The sequence below is a fragment of the Ictidomys tridecemlineatus genome, chromosome 13, assembly GCF_052094955.1.
Source record: "Ictidomys tridecemlineatus isolate mIctTri1 chromosome 13, mIctTri1.hap1, whole genome shotgun sequence".
NCBI lineage: Eukaryota > Metazoa > Chordata > Mammalia > Rodentia > Sciuridae > Ictidomys > Ictidomys tridecemlineatus.
In genome coordinates this window covers 32,408,378-32,433,389 of record NC_135489.1, presented here as the reverse complement: position 1 = coordinate 32,433,389, position 25,012 = coordinate 32,408,378, and the positions used below count along the sequence as shown (strand labels likewise).

The following is a 25,012-nucleotide window of genomic DNA, read 5'->3' as shown; positions in this document are numbered from 1 at the left end:
TTTAATATTGGGGCAGAAGTCTTCAAACTATAGAGTTGGTCACTCCCTTCATTTTGCATACAGCTCAGAGGTTCTAAGTGATTCGCTTGGACAAAAAAGGCAAAGACTTGTAATTAACTCCACAAAAGGCCCTAAAGTAGTGAGAATTGGGCTCTGGAAGCCTTGCCTCTCCTGACTTTATTTCCATGTGCACATCAACAGATTGAACTGAGTAGCACGTTAGAATCACTGCTTCACACAGAGTAGTATTTGCTTATTTTTAATTGATTCTTATGCATCAAAGACTGTGTCCCAGATGTGTCCCTTACTGATTTTCCACTCAGGCGGTCCTTACTTGGTCTTTGGGGATTATGATCAGACTGAGAAAAGCTGAGTTAATTTACTTTTTATACAAACATACCTTGTTTGGGATTGGAACAAGATTTCTTGAGAAATAAACCAACAGGACAGGTTAAAGGATTTAATCATTGACAATTGTCTGTAAGTTTGTCCCAAACCAGCATTCTGATTTTCTTGCCTCGAGTTGGTACAGTATAATGGATGCTTTTGAAACCTCTTCTCAAAGGAACTTTAAAGTTTGCATGGATTTCCGTAATACGCACATAACTAGAAGAATTAAACACAGCTCTTCATTCTTCAGTGTTGATCAGAAACACATGCACCCCACTTGCATCCCATCTTGAAAGTGTAAGAATTTTTTTGCTTTTTTCTTCTCCTTGCATCTAGATTGGAAGCAAACTCCTTCCTTCTAACACCATTATTATCCAGATGTCTCTTCTACATCCCATTTCCTCTGGGATTTATGTGTTAGTTGTCATAATTGAAAACATCTGCAAATTTAATTTTTATTAAAATTTTAAAGAATAGGAATGCAAAGTGTTCATTTGTAAGCAGTCATATGAGTTTTTAACAATTTGAAAGCCAAAGGTAGGACTCCTGGTAAAATTCAAAAAAAAGGAAAGTTAAGTTGGAAATCAGAAGATAGTTCCAGTTCCCAGTCTCTCTCTAGCCAGATCCAGGAATTCCAGCAGCTCACCTAATTTCTTTCCTTGAAGAAATAGGAAACAATAGTAAGTACTCTCTCAATAATTTTCTAGAGATAGCACTCCATCACTGCATGTTTCTAAAGTCATAGACATTTCAGGCAACCTGACAGGATATTAGCATTGATACTTTTTTTTGAACATCTCTCAAAAATAGCCATACATGGAAAATTTTAAGGCTTTTACATGTTTCTTTGCTCTGATATATGTTTTTTTCTATAGATTTTAGGTAGATAGACAGTTAATTTAAAGGTTAACTTTCTCCTGATATTCTCAAGAAATAAATAACATGGCTTTCCATATTCTAATCACAGGCACTTACTGGCTAAATAAAGGCAGGTGTCCAGTCAATGCAGATCAATCTGTGTGCTACATGGAGAGGTGTGAGCATCCTTCCCTGCATGAGCTCAGTATAAGAAATTCATTTAACCTTTAACTTCCAGTTTGATGAACCTGTGGTGACACTATGCTGTTCCTTTCCACAGAATGGTTCATAATAACAATAAAATAAGGGAAACATTGGAATGACAAAGATTAAATTCTTTTTACTCTCCCTTGTGAGAATCTAAACTGACAGTTGTCACTTTATAAAGCAGCAACTTCACTACAATACAGAGATGGCCCAGATCATCAGTTGTGCCTTTTCTGGTGAGTGCCTGAGCTGCCATAGAAGTTGAACATACACTGAAGAGTGTAAACTGAGAGTAGTTATTGTTTTTCCACCTGACAGAATTCAAACTGGAAAATTTGAAACCAGAGCCAGATTCCTACTTTATACTCAAAACACTCCACAACTTATCTCTTCACTGATATGCACAGTAGTTTCTCTGATTTGCCTCAAATCATCTCATCTTTTCTGATGAGGTTAAGAAAAGATACATTCATTTAGTTCCCAAGATCAATGCTATTTCTTAGTGTTACAGATAGAGAAAAACTGCATAATTATTTTGGAATTTCCTGAATCTATTTAAGATGCTTTAATAGTAAACATGTGCAGATGTTTTTACCATAGTTTTAGTTAGCCATGCAGGAAATGGAAAAAAAAATTCAATTCTCCTATCAATTTCATACATATGTTGGCATATGCAATTCACAGTAATGGGTTTTTACTCTCTCAAAACTACTTTTTTTTAATGATGTATACATATCTCCAAAATGGTCTTCAGGTAGAGAGACATTTTATACATAATAGTCTGGAACTTGTTTTTCAAGGCTATCCCAGATAGGAACTTCAGTATATTCATGTTCAAACATCATGTGTTACTAAAATCATGATTTCAATTCAGTAAAATAATATGAGAAGTTGTATTTGCTGACTTGATATCAAATCATCATTCACAGGCCTTCTTACTTCAAATGGATTGTTTTGACTTCATAAATACACAGAAATATGCTTAGAATACTGGATGATTCAAAATTTTTGTGATAGTTCAGAAAAGAAACAGACATTACTTGGAAAAAGAAAAAAATGCTAAGCAATTATTCTATACAAGAATATTCTTACACAAAGAGATATAAGAAAATTACCTTCCTTGGCATAAGTTTTAACATTCATCTAATTCATATGAACAGACCATTTTGAGGTGCTATGGGGGATTCAAAATATTTAAAATTTTCTCCAAATTTAAGAAACTTCTCTATTATTCCTGTTAATGTACATGCAAAATTATAAGACACAGAAAATGATGAATATGAGCATTTAATTTGCAGAATAGAGAGACTCCCTTCAAAGTAGAGAAGATAGACTGAGATTGTAGCTTAGGGGTAGTGTACTTTCCCATACATGCATGAGGCCCTGGGTTTAATCCCAAAACCACGCAAAAAAAAAAAAACAAAAAAACTCACCAATTCCCTAAAGTAAGGAGTAAGCAGTCAGTAAACCATCATGATAATATACTCAATATAGGGTAAATAGATAGGAGAGAAAATTCTATCTTGGGTTTTTGAGGCCCCTGTCTCAAAAGTGAAATATGCCAACCATCTTTAGTTTATTATGATGATTATTATTATTACAAATGCAAAGGTATTTAAATATGAAGATGCAAACTGAATTGGATGTCCAAAATGTTATAAATGAGCATGAGATCTGCCATCCCGGAAGAGAGGAATGATCTATATTGTTATTATCCTGAAGAAGAAGGCGATTTATACAACAGTGACAGTGCACTTAGCTCTGTACGGTGGGTGGGCGATGCCTGTCTCGGTTCAGCGGGCTTCCTGTCTAAATAAGACTGAATGCAAAAGAGGGTAAAGACAAAGACTAAATTCATCACCAGAGATACAAAATTGAACTCATCCATTTCACTGATGCAGTTTGTGTGTGATTTTTTTTTCCTTTCTGTCCAGAGGGGTTATAGAAAGAAGGAATATCTTCTAAATCTTCCTTATCACCATCCAAGATGTTCCCAGATTTCGCACTCTCTTTCTGTGTTCCCCAGGATCTCAAGGGGATTCTGGTTCTTCTCTTCCCTCCTCTTTTCAACCTCACGTGTGACATAGTTCTGAAGATTATTCCCAAATGCCCATTACCTGTGTGCATATCGGATTCTTTTCTAATTGGCAGATGTTCCTTCTGGACTCCCAGTGATTGGGGAATAGAATGAGCAGCCATCCTTAATGGGGGAAGGAAGGCACAGCCAGGTGAAATCACTTGCGTGATTAATGAGTGACAGATGTTCCAGTGCCATCAGTATTGCATTCAGGAACCATTTTTCTTTACTCCCCTCCATGAAACCTCTCTGTAGATTGTGAAATCTTTAAACATGGAGGGAAGGGAAATAAGAGTTCATCTCAGAGGAGAGCATTGTTATTCATTCAACAAATCCTTTCAATAAATATTTACTGATCTCTGAGCTGGGCCTCTGAGGATGGCTAGGCATTTTATCAATGGAGTTAAGTACGTAGGAGGGCAATGTAGAATGAAGGATCAGGCAAAAAGACAAGGAGGTACGATTTGAAAGAAAACTGGTAAACCAATTTAGTAGAGGAGAGAATGACTATCTGGCCTCTGTCTAAATGCTGTGCTTCACATAATACTTTAAATGTTATATACTTGTGCACCCATGGGCATGCTATGTCAGTAAACACAACTGATTAGGGAAAATCCATTGTTTTGGTAAATAATTTTTAAAGTTTGCTCTCATTTTCCTGATGGGAAATTCAGTCTGTAAAGGGCAGTAAATTAATAACAGGTAGTTACTGTAAGGGGAGCAAGAGAAGCAAAATGATTGACATGAAGAGGGAAATATATCTGGGAAAGCCCAGAAAGAGGAGAATAAGAAATATAGGGATGTCAAGAAAATATAATTCACCAAACAGCATACTGGCAGAGTCTCTGTTGTAACTGACCGTGCCTGGCATGCTCTTTACTCAGTCACTCAAGCATGAGTTCAAAGTTGATTCCTTCAAGGCCAAAGGCCTTCTCTTTCCTTCCTCATGTAAATCAGTTAAAATTTCAGTAGCTCAAGTCCATACACATGAAGAAATACCACCAGAAGGTGAAAACCAAGAGTACCATGTATGTGGTTTTATTTGAAAACCTTCTTCCTATCATTTTATCCAGAGTTGACATTGCAGTGACACGGCCCCCAAAGAAGGCTGTGAAGCTGGGTCTTCAGTGTTTCCATTTTTATTCTTTTTTCTCTAGGCACTCCTACATGACTTCTGGGCCTGCAGACTGAAGGGTTACTCCGATGCTAGAGTTGCCTGAAATATTCTTTTAGTGAAGGAATAAAGATGTATCCCTTCTGATACATATTAAACATTCAGTATGTCTGATGAGTTCATGAGTTGGCTGGAGAAGGGAGTACTCACCAACTACAGTTCCAGGGAGATCTACAGGCAGAAAGATATTGCAAGGAGAAGAGGGCATCTCAGAGCTAATTTGGGTCCAAAACGGAGGGGTAGCAGAATGTATCTCTCTTATTTTCCTATTGCTCTTCATCCTCTTCTACAACAATCCGCAGATGTCAGCTGCCCTCAGGTTACCTTCAATAGTGAGTAGCAACAACAACTTAAAAAGAATAAATCTCAGTTGCAAGAAAATGTAATTTTTGTTTATTGCCTAGGTTTGACATTGGTAGGAGAAAGGGGACATTTCTGACCAACAGTAGCTCAAAGAGTTAAATTCCTGATTCTGCCATATTACAATTAAGAAACTTCTAAGGCATCCCATTCCTTATGACTATAATAGAAATCTGATGGAGTTATTTTTATTAAATATTCTAGTGGCTTCAAAACACAAAGAATCGTGTCAGGCACAAAGTAGTTGATTTAAAATAGTAACAAAATCAACAAAGACCCATCAACCAATGTTTTTTCCCATCCCAATATTTTTCTTTTTCTCCTATTTTCCTTTTCTTGTTTTCTTTCTTCTTCCTTGAATATTTGTTTTCTAACTTAAGTACTCATAAAAAAGTTTACACTAAATTGAATGAGCCAGGGAGTGTATGAATGAGAAAGTGATTTTGTGATTGATGGTGATATCCTATGTTCTCTTCCCATCTACTTGGAGATTATAATCTTTTTTTTAAATATCACCAGTCTGATTCATCCATCTAGGGCCAATTTTTTTCTTTACTTTTTAAAAATTATTCTGTTTTGGGAGTAAGGTATTACTTTTATTTCTGTGTTTACATTGTACATAACACATGATACATTTCTCAATCCTCCAGAACCTTTAAAAAGCAAACAAGTGATTCTGGTCTGCTTTTCCAAGAAATATGAAATTTCAACATTGAAAATAGTTAGTTTGGAATCAGATTATTTCATCGCACAGCTAATAAGTCACTAAGAACCAGAAGACAATGTGGGCAGTAAGTATTTAAATAAAACTAACAAAAATGATTACTGTCAATAAAATTCAGCAAGGTTTGATAGCTAATATTAATTCAAATAGTATAGCCTCATACACAGGTAACAGGCTCAAAGACTTTGAATGTTGAAAAGAACCACAGATATTCAAAGTCAAACACAAAAAGAAAAAAACAAATAAATGTTATTGTTAATATATTTTTATGTGATAAAATAATGCTGTTGCAGGGCTGAGTTTGTTGCTCAATGGTGGAGTGCTTGCCTCGTGAGTGAAGCACTGGGTTTGATCCTCAGCACCACATAAAAATAAATAAATAAAAATAAAGATATTGTGTCTATCTACAGCTAAAAAAAAATAAAAAATTAAAAATAATGCTGTGCAGAATGGAGACCCGAAAAATACAAAATTCTTGTTTGGGGGAAGGGGAAGTTGATTGAGGACTTTTTATCATTCTATTTGTAGAACACCCATGGAGAGTATATTTTAGAATTACCTATTGAGCCAGCTGCAGTCTCAAATACAAAAACAGAGAAGGATTGTGGAGGGTTAAGATCAGGTGACAAAACTCAATCCTGTGGAAGTTTATTAGCAGAGGATTTCTGGAGAATGCAACAGTTTGGTACAAAGTGAAACATTAAAACTCAGGAAGAATAATCATATGGATGTTTTATCTCAAAGGGAAAGGTCAGTCATGCACAGCAGAGCACAGTCACCAGCAGAATTCTAGGCTTTCACTTCACGCTTCTGTTGTTGGTCTCCTAAAAGAGGTGAGGTAATGGCAACTTGAACTTTGTAAAAAAATCAAGACAATAATTAGAAACCAATGCATGATCCTTCTTGCACTTCTCAGAAATATCCAAGCAGAGTAAAGGATCTATAGAGTAAGTAGGGAATGAAATAAAATTCATAAATATTTTTAATAAATTTTATTTTTAATAAGGTGTTTATTTTTAAGAACATGTCTTTTTTAATATTTATTTTTTTTAGTTGTAGTTGGACACAATAGCTTTTATTTATTTATTTATTTTCATGTGGTTCTGAGGATTGAACACAGGACCTTGCAAGTGCTAGGCGAGCGCTCTACAGCTAAGCCAAACCCCAGCCCAAGAAGAACATGTCATTTTTTTTCCCCTTGGAAATCCAACTGGATTGGATTAAGGTGAACACTAGACATGTTTAACCCAGAAAGAAAAGAAAAACACAGACGTAAGTACACATATTCACATCTATTTGTGTGCCTGTCTCAAATGTATCTACCTTCACATGCCTAGGAACAATGCCTGTTCTGATAAAGTACTCCTGGGACAATACTTTTAGGTATAGAGACCCTTTCAGGAAAATAGCATTTTGTGATGTGACATTATTTATCTACTATTTACATATATTGGTCATCCTACTCTCTTTTTTAGTTATAGTTTATAACACTTGAATATAAAGCTGGCTGAACAACTCTTTTTAGATGTGAAATTTGAGATTGGATACCTGTGCTACATGTGAGAAAGGAGTGCCACATGCTTTTATAGTTGATGGTTAGTGAGGTTTCTGTGTGTGTGTGTGTGTGTAATTGTTAGTGTTGTTGCTGTTGCTGTTGTTTTAATCCAGGAAGCACTGACTCTTTCCTTTAGGCAGCTCAATACTTCATACCTAACTCACTTATAATGAAATACGGCAGCAGGACCCACTTTTGTGGAAGCTCCCAGGTAAATCAGATTCTGTCTACCTGGCTTCATATGAAGGGGAGATCCTCATGACCTGACTTAGAAGCATCCTGAGGTAATATGCATTTGTCCACTTCAGTACCAAGAGCCTAGCTAGAACATGATCATGGCAGTGCTCCTTCCTTAGACCTGAGGGAGGAGTACAGCCCTCCAGGACCTGTGGCTCTCAGATTACCACCCTCACCCCACTCTGCCCAGCAGCTCACTTCTGTTCTAGCCTGGAAATGTTTTGATCCTAACTAACTCTTTGAGACAGGCCTCTCATAAAAAGAAGATGAGAACCTGATCAATGTTTACTGCAGAAACTGGAAAAGATTCATTTCTAATTGCCTATTTTTTTCACTTCATTATCTCAAATCACATACCTTGACAGTTGCACCTGAGCACTCACCCACCCTCCCCTTCTCTCTATTACCTTCTAAGTGTTCTGTTGGCTCCAATGATACAATCACAATTGAAGAGAAACAGGAAAAAACGTGCCTTTGTCTATGGGTTGCCAAGGGCATGGGGAATCCAAATTAGTACAGTAACCACTTTAGAACCTCTCAGGATTCACAAGGAGCAATCAGGAATGCTTGAATAACCTCAGGACATAAAATCAGGACTCTAGACACTGGGAGGAAGACCCACGGGAATATGAGAGCTATTAATAGCTAGGATATTAAAGAGAGAGGGTTGTTAGTATTTCTCATTTGCAAAAGTGAAACTAGAAAATTTAAAGAAACTTCCCCCAAATTCCATATTTGCTTATTCATCCATAGATTAAGATAAATAGATGATATATGACACCAATGTGTACCAGTTACTATAGAAAGTTCTTCAAAGTTAAATGGTATGCAATCCGTGTCTTTTTTTTAAACAATATCTTTATTTTATTTGCTTTTATGTGGTGCTGATCGAACCCAACGCCTCATACGTGTGAAGCAAATGCTCTGCCACTGAGCCACAACCCCAGCCCCAATTCTTGTCTTTGAGAAGCAAGTATAAGACACAGCTCAAAGACAACAGAATTGTGGCAGAAGACCATCCTCCATGATGCAAAAAGAAGGTAGAGGCTATAGGTAAAGTAGAGGACTTCAGAGAGGAAGAACACAGGGGCTGGCATTTTCTAAAGAGAAGAGGAAGAAGAACAGGGAAAAGAGGAGCGGGTGGAGGAATAGGAGGAGACTAAGCAGAAGAAGAGAGAAAGCAAAACAGCATTATAGTGTTTCTCTCTTTGGACATATAATCTCTGAATATACACACTGGATTCATCATGAAAATACCTTCCCATCATGTGACTTAACTGGATGCCTGAGTAAGCTGTCTGACTGCCCCTGTCTTCATGCCTTCTGGTTTCTGATCAAATCAGGGAGCTCTGGTCCAGGCTGAGTTTGGGGAGGGCCTGTGCACCAGTTAACAGAACAGAATGTTTTTCTAGAATGCCTGCCCCACCTCTCTGTGGCATTCAGGCTACCTTGAACCTTCTTGAGTCTTTCATGTTGCTCCCTACCTGGCTCCTCACCCCTTTCCCAAGAGGAGCACAACTATCACCAAGGTGGACCTCGTCCAAAGAAGATTCTAGTCTCTGCCTCTGAGCTGGAGAGCTTTCTCTTATTTGTCCACAAGAGGTAATGCTCCTTGTCTGTAACTCCTGGGAGAGTGGCTTTTCTGTCCCTCCCCCACAGGCCTAAACCTTTAGCTTCATAGAAAGAAAGGGTAGGGAAAGCCACAGGAATTTCATGCCTGTCCCACCAGTGGACCTTCCAACAGTTCCTGTACCATCACATCACTGGGCTGGCTCTATCACAGGATCAGCCTCAAGCTTGCTCTTGAGCACCTGATAGAGGCCCCTGGGAAAGATCTTCCAGCAAGTGTGGATTTCCACAGCAAATAGACACCAACTTGCTAAGCCACACTTGTCTGGTGAAGATCTTTTAAATATTTAGGTGATTCTTACCTAGTTTTTGGCAGCCTGAGAGAGACAGCTCTTCTATAGTCTACCAACATGAGGCAGATCTCATGTTCCAACTCTCCTTGGAGGCTGTGCTTAGCATCATCTTCTGCCAACCTTAGGCAAACTTAGCACCTCAATACTCTGATAGGCTAAAGAAAATTTATAATTTAATAGTATAGTTGATTATTACTCATTATTAGGATGGGAATGATTTTCTTTGACGGTTTCTACATTCTAAATAGAAACACAACTCTACTCAAAATATTGAAAGCAGAAAATTCCCAGAACTAAAAGGAGAAATTGACAAATGCTCTCCCACCATGTGGCTTTCATTAGAAGCCAATGCTCTCACCATGATCTTGAACCACCAGAACCATGAGCTAAATCAATTTCTTATCTTTATAAAGTACTCAGCAATTAAAATTTACTAAAAATTGATACATACAACTTTACAAAGTTGAATCTCCCAGATAATGCCAATAAAAATAAACTGAACATGAACAAATGCATACATGAAATATCACTTACATAAAAATCAGAAACAAGGACAACAATCTAATACAAAGGAGATGAGGAATGAAATAGCTTTCAAGAAGTTTTGAAGCAGATTTCTAGTGTACTGGAAATCTTCAATATTTTGATATCAGTCCTGGTTACACAGTTACACAGGTGAAAAGATTCTCAGAAATCCATTGAGCTGCATACTTAAAAAGGAAATTGAAACAACATTATAGTGAGCTATAATAATTAGTTATTTTTAGCCATACCATTGTTCAATTTATGTGGGTAATACTCCAATATACATTAAGGAAAAATAGCACAATCATAAAATTTTTTACAGGGATGGTGGCTCCAAGAATCTGATGACAACTGAAGGGTTGGCAGGTGAGCAGAAGCTCCATTTTTTAGTGGGCCTGTGGCAGCAAGGGTGGCATGGCAGGTCCCACAGCACTGGGACCAAGACCATTCCTGAGCCATCATGTGCCTGAGTGACACTTAAGCATGGAAAACATGAGATAAAACTATTTAAAGATTAGTTTGTGAAGGTAAAAACAAACACCTGTAGATAAAAGTAAAGATGTAGACTAAGGGTATTTATAAGAGAATTCAGAGTACCTCAGCCTAAGGGATTCTCCATTAATCTGGGCCAATGTTTCTCTTTCTAAAATTTGCTTTAAAAATTAAGAGAAGGATCCAGATTCAGGAGAGACACAAAGGAAGGAAAAGTTATTAGAACCAAGTAGGTTCTTCAAAATTGTGAAATATCCAGGCTTAAAGTCCCTTCCTCATTTTGTCTTTTCCTGTGCTTTCTTCCCCTCCATTTCCTGCACAGTGTTGTTTTTAGGTCTGCAGCATTCTCTCATCACTCAGGGAAACATTCTCTCCTACCACCATGTGCCCCTTCTCTTCTAATGGTGAGCATACCAATAGGGAGAATGAATGAACTTGAACACACCCAAAGCATAAGGATTGTCAGCTCAAGAGAACACAGGGATGCTTAAAGGAAGGCAACAGGACTCTGTATACAGGATAGAAGGACCTGTAGATGGAGTAACAAGAGTGGCCTGCAAGAATTAGGGGGAGTTCAGTCCATTATTATCATGGCTTACCATCCCCTAGAATATAAATTTCAACTCTTTGCACAACATATATAATCCATATAGATAAGTGATTCCTGACTAGCCCATCCTGGGAAAGATGAAATATGTGCGCTTCCTATGATACATTTCTCCTTATTGTCCTAAATTCCCACCTTCATTTTATCACCAATACACAAGGTAGCATCTTTAGTAAAACTTGTTCTGGCATATTCAGACTGTCCAGACCATCCCAGATGTCACAGTGCTACTATGTTATATTTCTATTATAGCACAATATTTTTTAATTTCAACTGTTTGCTTATCTCTCTAGTGTTTGGGCAGGGAGCTTGTCTTATTAGAGCTGTTCCCTTGGTATCTGCATGGCACTTTGCACATACTGGACCCAGAATAAACATCTGTTGCTTGAATAAATGAAAAGAGGGACGGATGGGGGATGGATAGATGGATGGATGATGGATTAATGGAAGGATGAGTGAATGGATGGATGGACGAGTGAATGAATGATGCAGAGAAGGCCAGCCTTACAAATTAGTGGTAAAAAGGACTAGTTATTTTTAGGTGTACCATAAAACACTTCTGAAACATAAGTAGTGCTCCTATTTGGATGCAAATGTTTAAATATCTGAAAAATTTCCTTCATTTAATTTACTACTTTGACTTGTATTAAATATTAATGTTCTTGGAAAAGGTAACCATATTTTAATCAGAACCCCAACTAGTGTAGATTCATCCTGATAACAAAGTTACTTCTCTGTTTTTATCTGTCTTCCCTCATTTTTCTGTTCCAAATATGCTCTCTGGAGACATTGATTGATAAAAACCAAGTGCTCAAGGTTAATATTTTAAAATAGTTTCAATTTATAATAATACATTTCTGGTATATATTTTTTTAATTTTCCCTTTCTCTTTCTTTTATTATAGGTAGAAGGCATATACACCCTTGAATGACAAGAAGGGACATTGAAGAAATTTGGGGGACTAAGACCACAAAATTTCAGGTACAAAGGAGGCCAGAGTGCTTTGATGAAAAGGCATTATTGATGGTAACTTTCCCTGGTCTACAATAAATCAAAATACTTTAGCAAGCTTTCAAAATGATGGATATAAAGAAATTCCACATCAAGAACCTTGCATTTGGATTGTAATCAATATCCCAAATGAAATAATATCAGTCTTTAAAAAAATGATCCTGGTTACTCCAATCTAACCTTTGCACTTTGACTTCTGTTAGTTTCTTTTGTTTGCTTCCTAAGTGGAATAGACTTAAAGTAAAAGCCCTTGATAGCTTTCTATGCAGAGAATAGTGATAGCATCACGAAGCCCTTCCCAACAAGGCCACATTTCTTATCTCTGTGAGATGAATTATTCACCATTTCAGTCTTCTTTCAACATTAGGACATGGAAGGAAGGTGAACTTCACAGTCAGCATTGCTCTTGTGGGGTCAGCCAAGCGCTTATCTTCAGAGCAGCAGAGGAACATTCATTTTACAAGGTCCTCTACTTGATTCTACTGCAATGGAAAGCCAACCAGGACCTTAACAGCCAAAGAGATCAGCCTTGGAGCTGTAAGAGAATGAGCTCACCTTGAAAAGAATGATCTCAGGCAGGGAAAAAGATGGATTTCATTGCAATGAATTTGCAATTTTAGATATGAAGCTGTGTGCAATTTGGGCATAAGTATCATTTCTACCTTTTAATTGAGACTTCTATCTTTCTGCTACATTTCTAAAAATAATGAATTCAAAGTTTCCACTGTATATCTAACTCCATTATCCAAGGATAGCTAGAAATTCCTCAGCCAGTTCACTTAACTGCAGAAAGAGTTTAATTTTCAATGATATATTCGGCCATATTTGTCCCTCACCTTATTTCCCTTTGTAGGATTTCTTCACCCTCTTTTTAGATCATTTTGTCCCACCATCTCAGGTACAGAACACACATTAAAAACTTAAGATGAACAGCAACTATAACCATTTATTGCAACTTTAAATAATATTTAAATATTTATTATGTTCACAGAATTGAAACTTGGGACTTAATGGGCTTTAATCTTATTTGATGCTCTCAGCAAGTGAAGTAGTAAACTGTTATAATGATGTTAGATAATTTGTGTATGTCCTTTTATCCAGAAGCGACTTTTTATTTAAGTAAGGTACAATGGATAAAATAACCCCAATTAGTTTACTGTCTTGGTCTTTTCTTTTTTCACTCTTTCATTGCATTTATTCTACAAATAATGATTAAACCTGTCCTATGTGCTACATATGAAGACAAAAACGTGAGGATGTTACAACGCAGAATAATGAAGTGAATTATAGAGTGAGACTAGAATAGAATATATACAACAGATTTGCTGCTAAGGTTTCTCTATTTCTCAAAGATGGTGTTTAACTAAGGATATGCAAACTTGGGAGTGATTAAAATATTGATTTACGCATCCTCAGTCCTTCATATGTCATCTGTCCCCAAACTGATCTTCATCTCAGGTTTCCTTTTCTTCTTGTCTTCTCACGATGGCCAATCTTATCTTCAAAACAAAAAGACCAACTAAGGCATATCATCTTACTAAGGCGAAGTTATCAGAACCTACCACCAAGGCACCGAAGAGTGGGATGATTCCAAGTGATGATTTGCGGCTGAGATAGGGAATAACTCTGATGTCTAACAAATCCTTTTACAAATCAAGTTTCTAATATTTTGCTTTCAATAAAATTAAGTTATTGAAGTACAGATTCTTCAAAATAAATTTGCTTGATAACCATGTGTTTTCTATCCTTTTCCTTTTTGGTTTATAATTAAGAAGGGAGTCAAAGAACTGAAAGATATTTACATAACAATTTTTTTCCATCTCCAGCCACGTATTTATGTGAACAAGGTTTATTGTATATAGCCAATGAAAACTAAAACTGAAAGACACTGAATGGTGAATTCTGACACATTATAGAAATAATTAATAATCATAATTAGATAAATAAACTGGAAAAGTTATAATTAAGAGTCTTTTGAAATTTTTTAAGAGTTTTTGATGCCATTAAGAGATTAGTTCTAAGGATGTTTTAATTTTTATAGTGAAATAGTAACATCAAAATATAATAATATTTATATTATTTTGACCAATTTGTACCTAATTGTAATAATAAAACAATTCAGCTAGATTTTTGGGGTTTTTAATTTTTTTTTATTGGAAGACACATCTTTTTTAAAACTAGAAACCTATGGTTACGTAACATCATCTCTTTCTAAAGTAAATTGAGATACTATTCATTTGTTTACTTGTTTGTGGAGAAGTATAATAGTGATCAGTGAAAGGATTTCAAAAATAAAAATGCATTAAATTTGAATAAATTTTCTGAAAGATAAAATGTAAATATAAGTGCAGGGAACAAAGAGCTTGTTGAGCACACAGATGAATAGAACTAAGCAAGATGGAAGGAAATGGCACTGGAAAGGCAGGGACCAAGGTAGGTTTTCTTGAAATTGCTTCCCACATCTGGGTCACTGCAGGTGATTATCAGTGAGACATGGCTTGAAAAAGAAATAAGGAAATCGATTTACTAGCGTGTTGTTTGAAGGTGGCAACACATTAAAATTTCTGGGGTGACTCTTCCCTCTCTCTACCAATGAGATATGTTGAGCTCTCTTGAAACTTCAGCCATTCCCCAGAGTGCTCTACCAGAAAAGCTCATGTTTAATTCAAGTGTGATGATTCTGAAGCCTTGGCAAAAAGCCACATCAGTTAAGTTTGGAATTTTTCAGATTCTCCTAAACTTTGAAATACATCCCAAAGTTCAACTAACAAGGGCTGGATGTTTCATCAGCCAAGAAAATGAAGGTTGATAATTTATTTTTCAGATGTTCAAAAAGGATGTCCTAATGTTTGTTTCTATTCCTCAACTGAAATTCTTTTTCGAAAACAAGGGAAGATTTAAGTGGCAGGCATGTTTTCCTTATTGATCAGGGAAGAACTCTAAGACCTAAGAGCTATTACAAAAAGAGACAAAGGAACCACATCCCATGATCCAATCCCTGGAGCAAGACTTTTCCCATGGGAAAACTGGTTAAGAGTATTGACAGGCAACAGACTAGGAGCTGAGTCCCACAGACACCTTTGGGTAATGCTCAGCATAGCAATGTAGCACAGAATGCTAAGACTTTTTTTTTCTGATATACATATAAAAAGTCCAAAGGAAAGAATTAATATTTAACTCCAAAAGTTTTATCAAGGAACACAGATGACTAAATAAAATCTATCACTCTTTTCAAAGGAAGAAGGAAATAAGAGAAAGGAAATCACTTGAAGGCATTTTTAAAAATCAGAAACTGGAGGTTTCTAGCTAAGGTTACAGATATTGAATTTACAGGGGCATCCATCATCATCCATGTGTATTTTTCTCCAGCAGTTCTAAGGAACTGACAAAGAATGGGGAAAGATTACATTAACCAGAGCTACAGATTTACAGAGTTGGTGTGATGGAAAGGTGAGAGGACAAATGTATTGAGGTAACTGGCAGGAGAATGATCCAAATAATAAACTCTGGCACCAAGGCTGTATGGAGAAAGAACTAGAGATGAAAGTGGATTTGGGTATAACTGTGAGTATGCACAGGCTTAGGGTCCCTTAGGATGGTGGGGAGGCATGCAGAACATTTACAGGAAGCAAAAAGAAAGAAACAATGCTAACTCTGGCCAAAGCCTGAGAGGGTGGTAAGAAAGCACCCAGGTGAGATCAGAGTAGAGTCACAGTAGTATTTGGGAATTTGGGACTGAGACACTGAAATGGAATTTAAGTTCTTCAATAAATGGCAAGAGAAGAAATATTTTTGAAATTTGTTTAGATGTTGTTTGAGTCAGCTTTTTTACTGCTGTGACTAAAGGACTGACCAGCACAACTGTAGGGGAGGAGAAGTTTATTTGAGTGCCCATGGTTTCAGAGATCTTATCCCAGAGAAGGCCGGCTCTATTCCTTGGGGCTTGAGTTGAGCTGAACATCTTGGCAGTGGCAGAGGGAATCAGCTCACATCATGGTGGTCAGGCAGCAGAGAGAGAGACTCCAGCTACAGATACAAAATATATACCCCATGACCATGCCCCAAATTAACCACAACCTCCAGCCACACCCCACCTGCCTCTAGCCACCACTTACTTAATCCCATCAAGGACAGATTCACTGAGTTAAGGCTCTCATGATCCAATCATTTATCCTCTGAACCATCTTGCATTGTCTCACACATTAGCTTTTGGGGGACATCCCCCATCCAAACCATAACAGACATCAATTATGTTAATTTATCTCACAAAATTATAGAGTCTTTGATTTATCCTAATCATGTGCAGTAAAAGATGGAAGGTTGTTTTAGGGTTTTACAAACACATCATGACGCTTTTTATATATGCCAAGACAATGTCAAAGATTTTGATTTTATCCACATAAGATTAAAAGAGTAGGAGAAGAGAGGAGAGGGAGAATGGATATGAATATAATTCTATAGATATTTTTATAGACAGTTAACTTGAATTAAATAATGCTTTTCCAAGTCTTGTTGACTTTATCATTATGTTAATATGAATTAGAAAAGAATAATTTTAATCACCCTTTTAACATGAAAAGCAATCAAATAGACCAAAGTGCCCATCAGCAAGACTGCTGGGTTCTTTTGTTGCTTTTCATGCCCTGTATCACACAATCAAAACAATGCGACATTTCATTAAGTATCTACTATATACCAGGTTCTAACAAGACCCCACATGTGGAGATCCCTCTGCCTTTGTCTCTCTGTCTCTTTCTCTCTCTCTCTCTCTCTCTCTCTCTCTCTCTCTCTCTCTCTCTCTCTCTTACACACACGTGATATTTGTACATTCAGTTTCCTCTTCCTGAAATATATCGCCCCCACACCCCGCATTTTCTTCTGGGATATTCCATTCCTTTCTTAAAATCTTACAAACTTGTTACAATGATGACCATCTTTGGCAAATATTATTTTTCCTTTATTAAACTCACTTTCTACTGTTACTGGATTGCAGCAGATAATGTCCACTTTTCTAGCCACAAGATTTGAGTTTAACCTTAGCACTAAACATATTGTAAGGTGCATGGAAGGTATTAGATGAATATTTGTTGAGTTAGTGGTCTAAAGCATAAATCAATTAATGAGTAAATCTATACCAACACATAAATATTGTGCAGTTCTGCTACCCCATTCCAAAAAATTACTACACACTAAGGGGACTTGGAGCTTCAGTTGTAATACCCAAAATGGTAATATCACTTCTATTTTGAGAAGTACTTCAAATATATCCTACATTATTTGAATTATAATCTAATATAGATTTTGACAAAATAATATTTCCACTGGGAATGGATGACCCATTGGATCAAGGCCATGTGTTTCGGCCACATACTTCACAACCCCGTTTTCTTCCTTCTTTGTCCAGCGACTCTCACCTCTTGCTTGTTAGGGAACTGTCTTTGTAAATTTCACAAGACCTACTAGATATTGTTAGGAATGACAATGTAAGTAAATTAAGTCCAGGATAGTATGCACTGATGAAATACTGTAATTCAATTGTATTGCATCAGTGGCAACAGTAAATAAATGAACAGCATAACATGCCGAGATAGCCTATTGATCTTTTCAGTCAATATTGGGTGAAAATTCCTAACAAAACATAAAATTACAATATTGTTAGAAAAGATCATTTGGGGCTTTTAATAATACAGGCAAGTTTGGAAGGGTAATGGTTTCATTTATAGTGACCAAGACTTTAATTCCCAGCAGATTAGATTATATACAGTAAGATCCTACTTATCCCAAGTTTACTCACTATGTAAACTCTCAGCAGTGACCAGCCAAAGCACAGCATAGATATAAATGTTTCTGTTCACGCAAAAGTTTAGCACATCATCCAGGTACCCCATATGCCTCCTTCAAAGATAAAGCATTTCATTTTAATACCCCATTTTAATTTATAATTATAATTGTTCAATAGAGTATGCAAAAAATATGTGAGTTGGATTTTAGGAGAATGAGAGAAGACAGAATTTCCATAATTACAAATGATGGTTCCTTTTAATAAAATAGAAAGTGTCTTTTAAAAAACATGGTTAAAAAGATAAAAGCAAAACCACACACAGGAGTTCCAAGACTTTCGATGGAGGGAGAATTATTTCTCACATCTTCACAACCACTCTGGTTGCTTTTGGAGTTTAGTTAGCCCAGAAAATAATTAATAACAATCTCTTCTTCATTGAGAACCAAAATTATTTTCAAATATTTACAAATTTGACCAATATGCCATATCTAGAAATCCACCAATTTTCTGCTCATCGTGGATCAGTTACTCTGCATTCAGATTGACCCAATTAAAAACTTTCCAATTAAAATCAATATATATTTGTTGTCTATTCTGTTCTATACCCTGTGGCTGTCTCCTGAAGAGATAAGTACATGAATGTTAAGTGATTCTCATATTGAGGTTAGAAAATTTGGGAGGACCACTGAACTTCAAATATGTAAGTGCCTTCTTTATCTACTTCTTTGGGGAATATATAAAAAGCAAAAAAAAATTCAGCTCCACTCACATAAAAAATGAACTACATTTATTAAAAAATTTGAGATGAGGGATTTAAAAATAATTTATGAAAACAGAATATAACTATTTTTGCTGTGTTTGTATTTTTATTTTTTGATGTCTTAAACAGGTTTGTTTTGTTTCAAGTGTTTTTCCCTCTAAATGGTAATATTTTTCTGAATAATAGTGCATCCTCTAAGAATTTGAAGAGGTTTTGCCAGAAAGAATTTTTTAAAATAGGTCATTACAAGTGAATACTTCCTAAAAACATTAGTTTTATTGTTAAAACTTAACATAGTCTTGGGGCTAGGGATGTGGCTCAGTAGTAGCGCACTTGCCTGGCACTGGGTTCGATTCTCAACACCACATATAATAAATAAAATAAATAAATAAAGGTCTGTCACCAACTTTAAATATATATATATATATATATATATATATATATATATGATCTAATTAAGAAGTTTTTATTTGTCACTCTCCAATATTTCTCTCCTTCCACTCCCTTTTTATCACTACTGCCTCACATTTTGAATAAAAGAAGAAGAGGACCAGTCCTTGTAGTTATGATATGGAATTCTGAACCCAAAATGAATCTGAGCCAAGGGATATCAGGAACCTACATACATTGTCCAATAGAATAGTTCATTCTCCACATGGAACACTGTAAGTCCTCATTTTGAGGCTTTTACGTTCTTTAACTTCTGCCATTTCAATAGAATAAAGCTCACCTTAGCGATTGTCATCATGGAAGATAAGAATTGATCAGTCTTGCAGGAAACTGGTCCATTAAACATTAGCTCACCCTTTACTAGCGGAAGAATGAACCATATGAATTCCTTAGTAGTAAAATAGAGTTTTTGTTCTTCTTGTTTGTTTCTCACTCAAGTTTATTAGATACATTGGAGGACAGAAATCATTAGAAACATTCTACCATGAAAGAGTAAGTGAAAAATCAGGGAAAGAGGAAACCTCTGAAATTGAAGTGAACCAAAATCAATGCAACAAACCATAAAACGAATGAAGAAAGTTATGTAAAAAACAACCTATATTTCTACCCTGAAGACAGTTTTAAAATGAGGAAAGAGAATAAGCTGTCTCCCCAATCCAACCAGACTAACTAAAGGAATAAGACATTGTGTTTAACTGAATCCACCATGAAGGCTCAGCGTTACATTTATATTGAGGGGATGTTCCCTTTCATGGTTTCTGTTGGATTCTACCATTTTGTAGTTGAGCTTCTCTCACTGCTACTGATTTGTTTGCATGAATGACAAATGGTTTATACCCAAAGGACTTAAAATTAGCATACTAGACCAGCACAGCACAACAATGTTTATAGTAGCTCAATTCAGAATAGCTAAACTATGGAACCAACCTAGGTGCCCTTCAACAAAATACACACAAACACACACACACACACACACACACACACATATATATATATTACATATATATTATATAATGAAATATTACTCAGACTTAAATAAAAATAAAATTATGGCATTTGCCTGTAAATGGATAGAGCTGGAGAATATCATGCTAAGCAAAATAAGCTAATCCCCCCAAAAAGCAAAGGCCAAATGTTTTCTCTGAGATGTGGATGCTAATTCACAATGGGCACAGGGGCTAGGGAAGAATAGAGTTTATTTAGGTAGAGGGGAGTGAAGGAAGGGGAGAGCAGAAAGAACAATAGAATGAATCACACATTATTATTCTACATACATATACGGCAGCATGACCAGTAGGATTCTATATCATGTATAACTAGAAGAATAAGAAATTATACTCCATTATATATGATGAGTGCATTCTACTGTCATGTCATGTATAACTAATTATAGAACAAATATAATAATAATAATAATAATAATAATAATAATAATAATAATAATAATAATAAATTACACCAAAAATTATAGTGTTTCAAACTTGCATACCCTTGCATGTTCTCATATTAATCCTCTCATTAAATGTTTGAGCAAAGTGATAGTAATATTCATCCAATTCATTGATAATAATGCTAAAAATCAAAGTGGTCATCTCAAATTGTAACATTAGAAGTTGAGAGGGATTTTCCAAAATAGATTCAGCAAACATCTTTAGTTTCTCCTTCATAGGCACTTCCTTGCTGGCCATTAGCCAGATATGCTGAACTAGAGGATACACTTTTGTTCGAGTGTTTAGAAGAGAACACTGGAAGTCTAGAAAGAAGAGGGCATAAAGGGAAGGTACCTAGGAATAAAATGACATTTCATTAAATAGGTGTTTATTTACATTAGTAGATAATTACTAACAAATTTCAGAAATGTTGCTGGAAATAAGAATAGGCTGTCTTCTGGAGAAAGTTTGCGCTTTCTCCAGAAATATGTTACATATCTAGTTGTTCCACATCCTCACCAGCTGTTGGTCTTTTAAATTGTACCACTGCAGTGAGTATAGGATAACATGTCATTATAGATTAATTTACTTTATGTTCATTTCTAATTATGATTAATACCTTCTTAAAAAACAATCGTTGGCCATTCAGATTTAGTCTTTAGTCAATTCCATATTTAAATCCTTTATTCCTCTTTATGTGTGTTGACAATACAAAATAAGAATGAGTTTTCTTATTATCAATTTATTATCTTTTCACAAATTTTCAAAAATAATTATATATAAAAATTATATACTATGGATACAAAAATGTTTTTGAAAATATCTACTGCAAGTATATATTTTCCCACTCTGCTGCTTGTAATTTTTACTTCATTTAAGGTGGTATTTAATAAAGGGAAGTACTGAATATTAACAGAATTATTCTCTCAGTCCTGTGGCATCACTTTCTCACAAATCAGATATAAATATGAGTCTGAACTCTTTATCCCACACTACTGTTTTAACATCTAACTTCCTGCTAATTTCACACCATATTAAATATTTTTGCCTTGTAACAAAGCTAGCTATCTTGTACCACAAACCCTTTATCTAGGTTAGCATTTAATTTAATCTTGATTATTTTTTGCCTTGTATATTGCAATCTTTCTTTGAAAAGAGCTCATCATTTTCCAAAAAATTAAGTTGCTTAAGTTTTGTATTGTGATAGCATAATTGCATTGAATGTAAACATCAATGATGGAGATTCAACTTTTAAAACTGTGGGTTCTTCCAATTTATTAATATAATCAGGTTTTATATTTTCTATTAAGAGGTCTTAAAACTCTACCATTAGATTTTTTTAAAGGTGTTTGATATTTTTTTGATGACACTGAAAATATTATGTTTTTAAAAATATTTTCTAGTTATTATTTGGGGCTATTTGGAGAACTGATCTTCATGAATAAAAATATATCTAAATATTATGATCTTCCTAATGTTACTTATCAATTGATATACTTAATATGAATTTGAATGTGCACAGTCAATTCTCATTATTCATAGATTCATTGGATTCACCTACTCAAGAGAGGATTTATTTGTAATACCAAAATCAGTGATCATTATACTCCTATGGTCATTTGCAAGTAAGAATAGGGTGACAAATACTTTAAGTCACTCACATATATGTTTCTAATTGAGGTCAAACAAGATGACACTTTTTCTTATTGATTTAACTCTCATACCACAAAAAAAGAGTCCTTTTAATGTACTTTGTACGTCGCTTAACTTTTTTTTTTTGCATTTTTCTGGTTTTTTTTCAGGCAATATTGATATTGAAAGAAATCCTCACACCTAGTGCTAATGTGCTATTTAATGTCCCTAAGTGCAAGAAAAAATGTGATGTACCTTGCAGAAAAAAAAATGTGCCAGATAAGTTTTTACATCTTGCTTATTTATATCTTGCTCTTGCAATATAGAAGAATCGACGATGTTCATTTAGATGGACATATACATAACACAATCTATATACTGATAGCTCATTAAAATAATGTAAACAGAGGCATTCAGGAACCTAACCCTATATTTCCCTTAGGAACAACTATTCAGTATTTGCTAATTTACTGTTTATGGTGATCTTATTGAAAATGAGAACTGTGTCTGCTCTTTCTTTAAACATACATCTATCTAACTCTGACCCGTATGTTATTATTTTTATACAATGAAAAGTCAGATAAGATTTCCAACATAATGTCAATATCTTTGGTAAAACTGAGTATCTTTGCCACATTTACTGATCTCAGGGGGAAGCATTTAATATTTCAACACCAAGAGTAAGGTTTACAGACCTTGAGATGAGTAATATTAGTAAGAACTCCTGAAACTTGTGAGTAGGAATCTTCAAAAATTCTCTTCCTAAAAGAAATTAATAAGAACATTGGTAAAACATCTTTAATCAGTTATCCTGATATCTAGAAATTATTCAAAGCATCCAAAAACTAGGGAGTATTAACTAAAGAAAACTTGGCTGAATATTGGTAATAATATTGTGCTTTACTGCATTTTGACTTACCTTATTTACATCTTGCTCCCCTTACCTCTGTGGTAGCCTTGAAGACCAAAGCCCTGTAACCAAAATGAAAATCAGCAACGTAAGCTTAGCTGCTGAGGGCCATTACCAAGTAGGAATGACGCATCGAAATTTCCTTGCCAAGTGTACCCCATGCTGCTTAGAGGACATTTGATGGAACATTGCATGCATGCTTTAATAAGGTGACCTTGCTCAAGGATCAAGGAGGATTCGGGTTTAGAGCTGATCAGGTTTGAGGAAGTAACCGGCTCCTTGAGTTTAAGGCATTGCCAGTTTAAGATAATGGGTTTTAGGGAAGTTGGAAGTTGAAGATTATTGCTGGGATTAGGGTGTTCCTGCTGCTTGTTCCCGTTGAGTTCTCGTGAGATTAAAATGGGATTTAGAGATAGCCTCGTGGAGTAGGTGAGCCACCACACACCTTTGTAGGTTCAAACAGCAATTCTTTATTCCAGCTCTCACACCACCTCCACACAGGTCCAGGGGCAATCGCGTTCTGCCGTCTCCCGCACAATTCACCTACTCCACGAGGCTATCTCTAAATCCCATTTTAATCTCACGAGAACTCAACGGGAACAAGCAGCAGGAACACCCTAATCCCAGCAATAATCTTCAACTTCCAACTTCCCTAAAACCCATTATCTTAAACTGGCAACGCCTTAAACTCAAGGAGCCGGTTACTTCCTCAAACCTGATCAGCTCTAAACCCGAATCCTCCTTGATCCTTGAGCAAGGTCACCTTATTAAAGCATGCATGCAATGTTCCATCAAATGTCCTCTAAGCAGCATGGGGTACGCTTGGCAAGGAAATTTCGATGCGTCATTCCTACTTGGTAATGGCCCTCAGCACTTAGCAGTTACTAAAAGACACAGAATAGCACTGGTGCTTGCACAAATCCCCATTCTCAGAAAATTATTTATGATGTCTGGCAGTTCTCTGAAACACTTGACTCACAGAATATGTCTTTATTTGACTTAACCCAAACTTCACCCACACTGATTTTCCTGGTGACATTTGTTGAAAATAGTCAATTATCAATTTTTTTTAGCATTGCAATTGCCATAGGTGAAAGTAAGAATTGGAGCAAACAAGTTAGCCAAAATGGTTAAAAAGGAAATATGAAGATTGAAATGTTCATAGAGGATTTTAAAAATAATCACCATATTTCTTGCACTCTAGAATAGTAATCCTTGTACATGCACAAAAATGTGTGTGTACAACTAAGGCTATGCCCTTGCTTCAGGAAGACCTAATAAATTCCTAAGCTCCCACTTATCATTACCCCTCAGCTTCTCTTAGGCTAGAGTAGAGTAAGATAAAAAGCTGTTCCAGCAATTTAAGGAAACCACTATTCAATAAAAAGGTTTTCACTGAGAAAACTGATCAGATTTCAGTGATTCCACCTGACAAAACATGCAAACTTCACAGAATTAGATCCAAAAGTCAAAGAACGAACAAATAACAACCACCACCATCACCCCAGTACTGAGGATAGGAGAATCTGATTTCTTGATTTGACATATTATACTATATTATATTTCTGACTTTCATCAGAAAATTATGAAACTACAGAAAAAAATATACCCCATAGAAAGAGGAAAAAAGTCAACAGAAATTCTTCCTGAGAAACCACACTGTTGGACTTACTAGACAAAGACTTTAAATCTGTTATTTTAAATCATGTTCAAAATCATTATAGAGCTGTGAATTTAGAATTAAATAAAATATAAAAGTGATATCCCAGGCTGTGTTTGGCAGAGCTGGCCCAATGGTAGAGCACTTGCCTAGCATGTGTGAGGCACTGGATTTAATTCTCAGAAGTACATATAAACAAATAAATAAGATAAAAGTCTATCAATAACTAAAAACAAATTAAATGTCCAA

General features: G+C 35.7%; 1 long non-coding RNA gene across 1 annotated transcript; it reads right to left on the bottom strand.

Moving 5' to 3' along the window:
• Nucleotides 1-243: 243 nt before the first annotated feature.
• LOC144369809 (uncharacterized) lies at nt 244-23,202 on the bottom strand. The gene is made up of 4 exons (XR_013429589.1): nt 23,113-23,202; nt 4,857-5,030; nt 3,573-3,797; nt 244-1,048 (listed from the first exon to the last, which is right to left on the bottom strand). It is a non-coding gene; the product is annotated as an uncharacterized LOC144369809 (long non-coding RNA).
• Between the last annotated feature and the right edge of the window lie 1,810 nt (nt 23,203-25,012).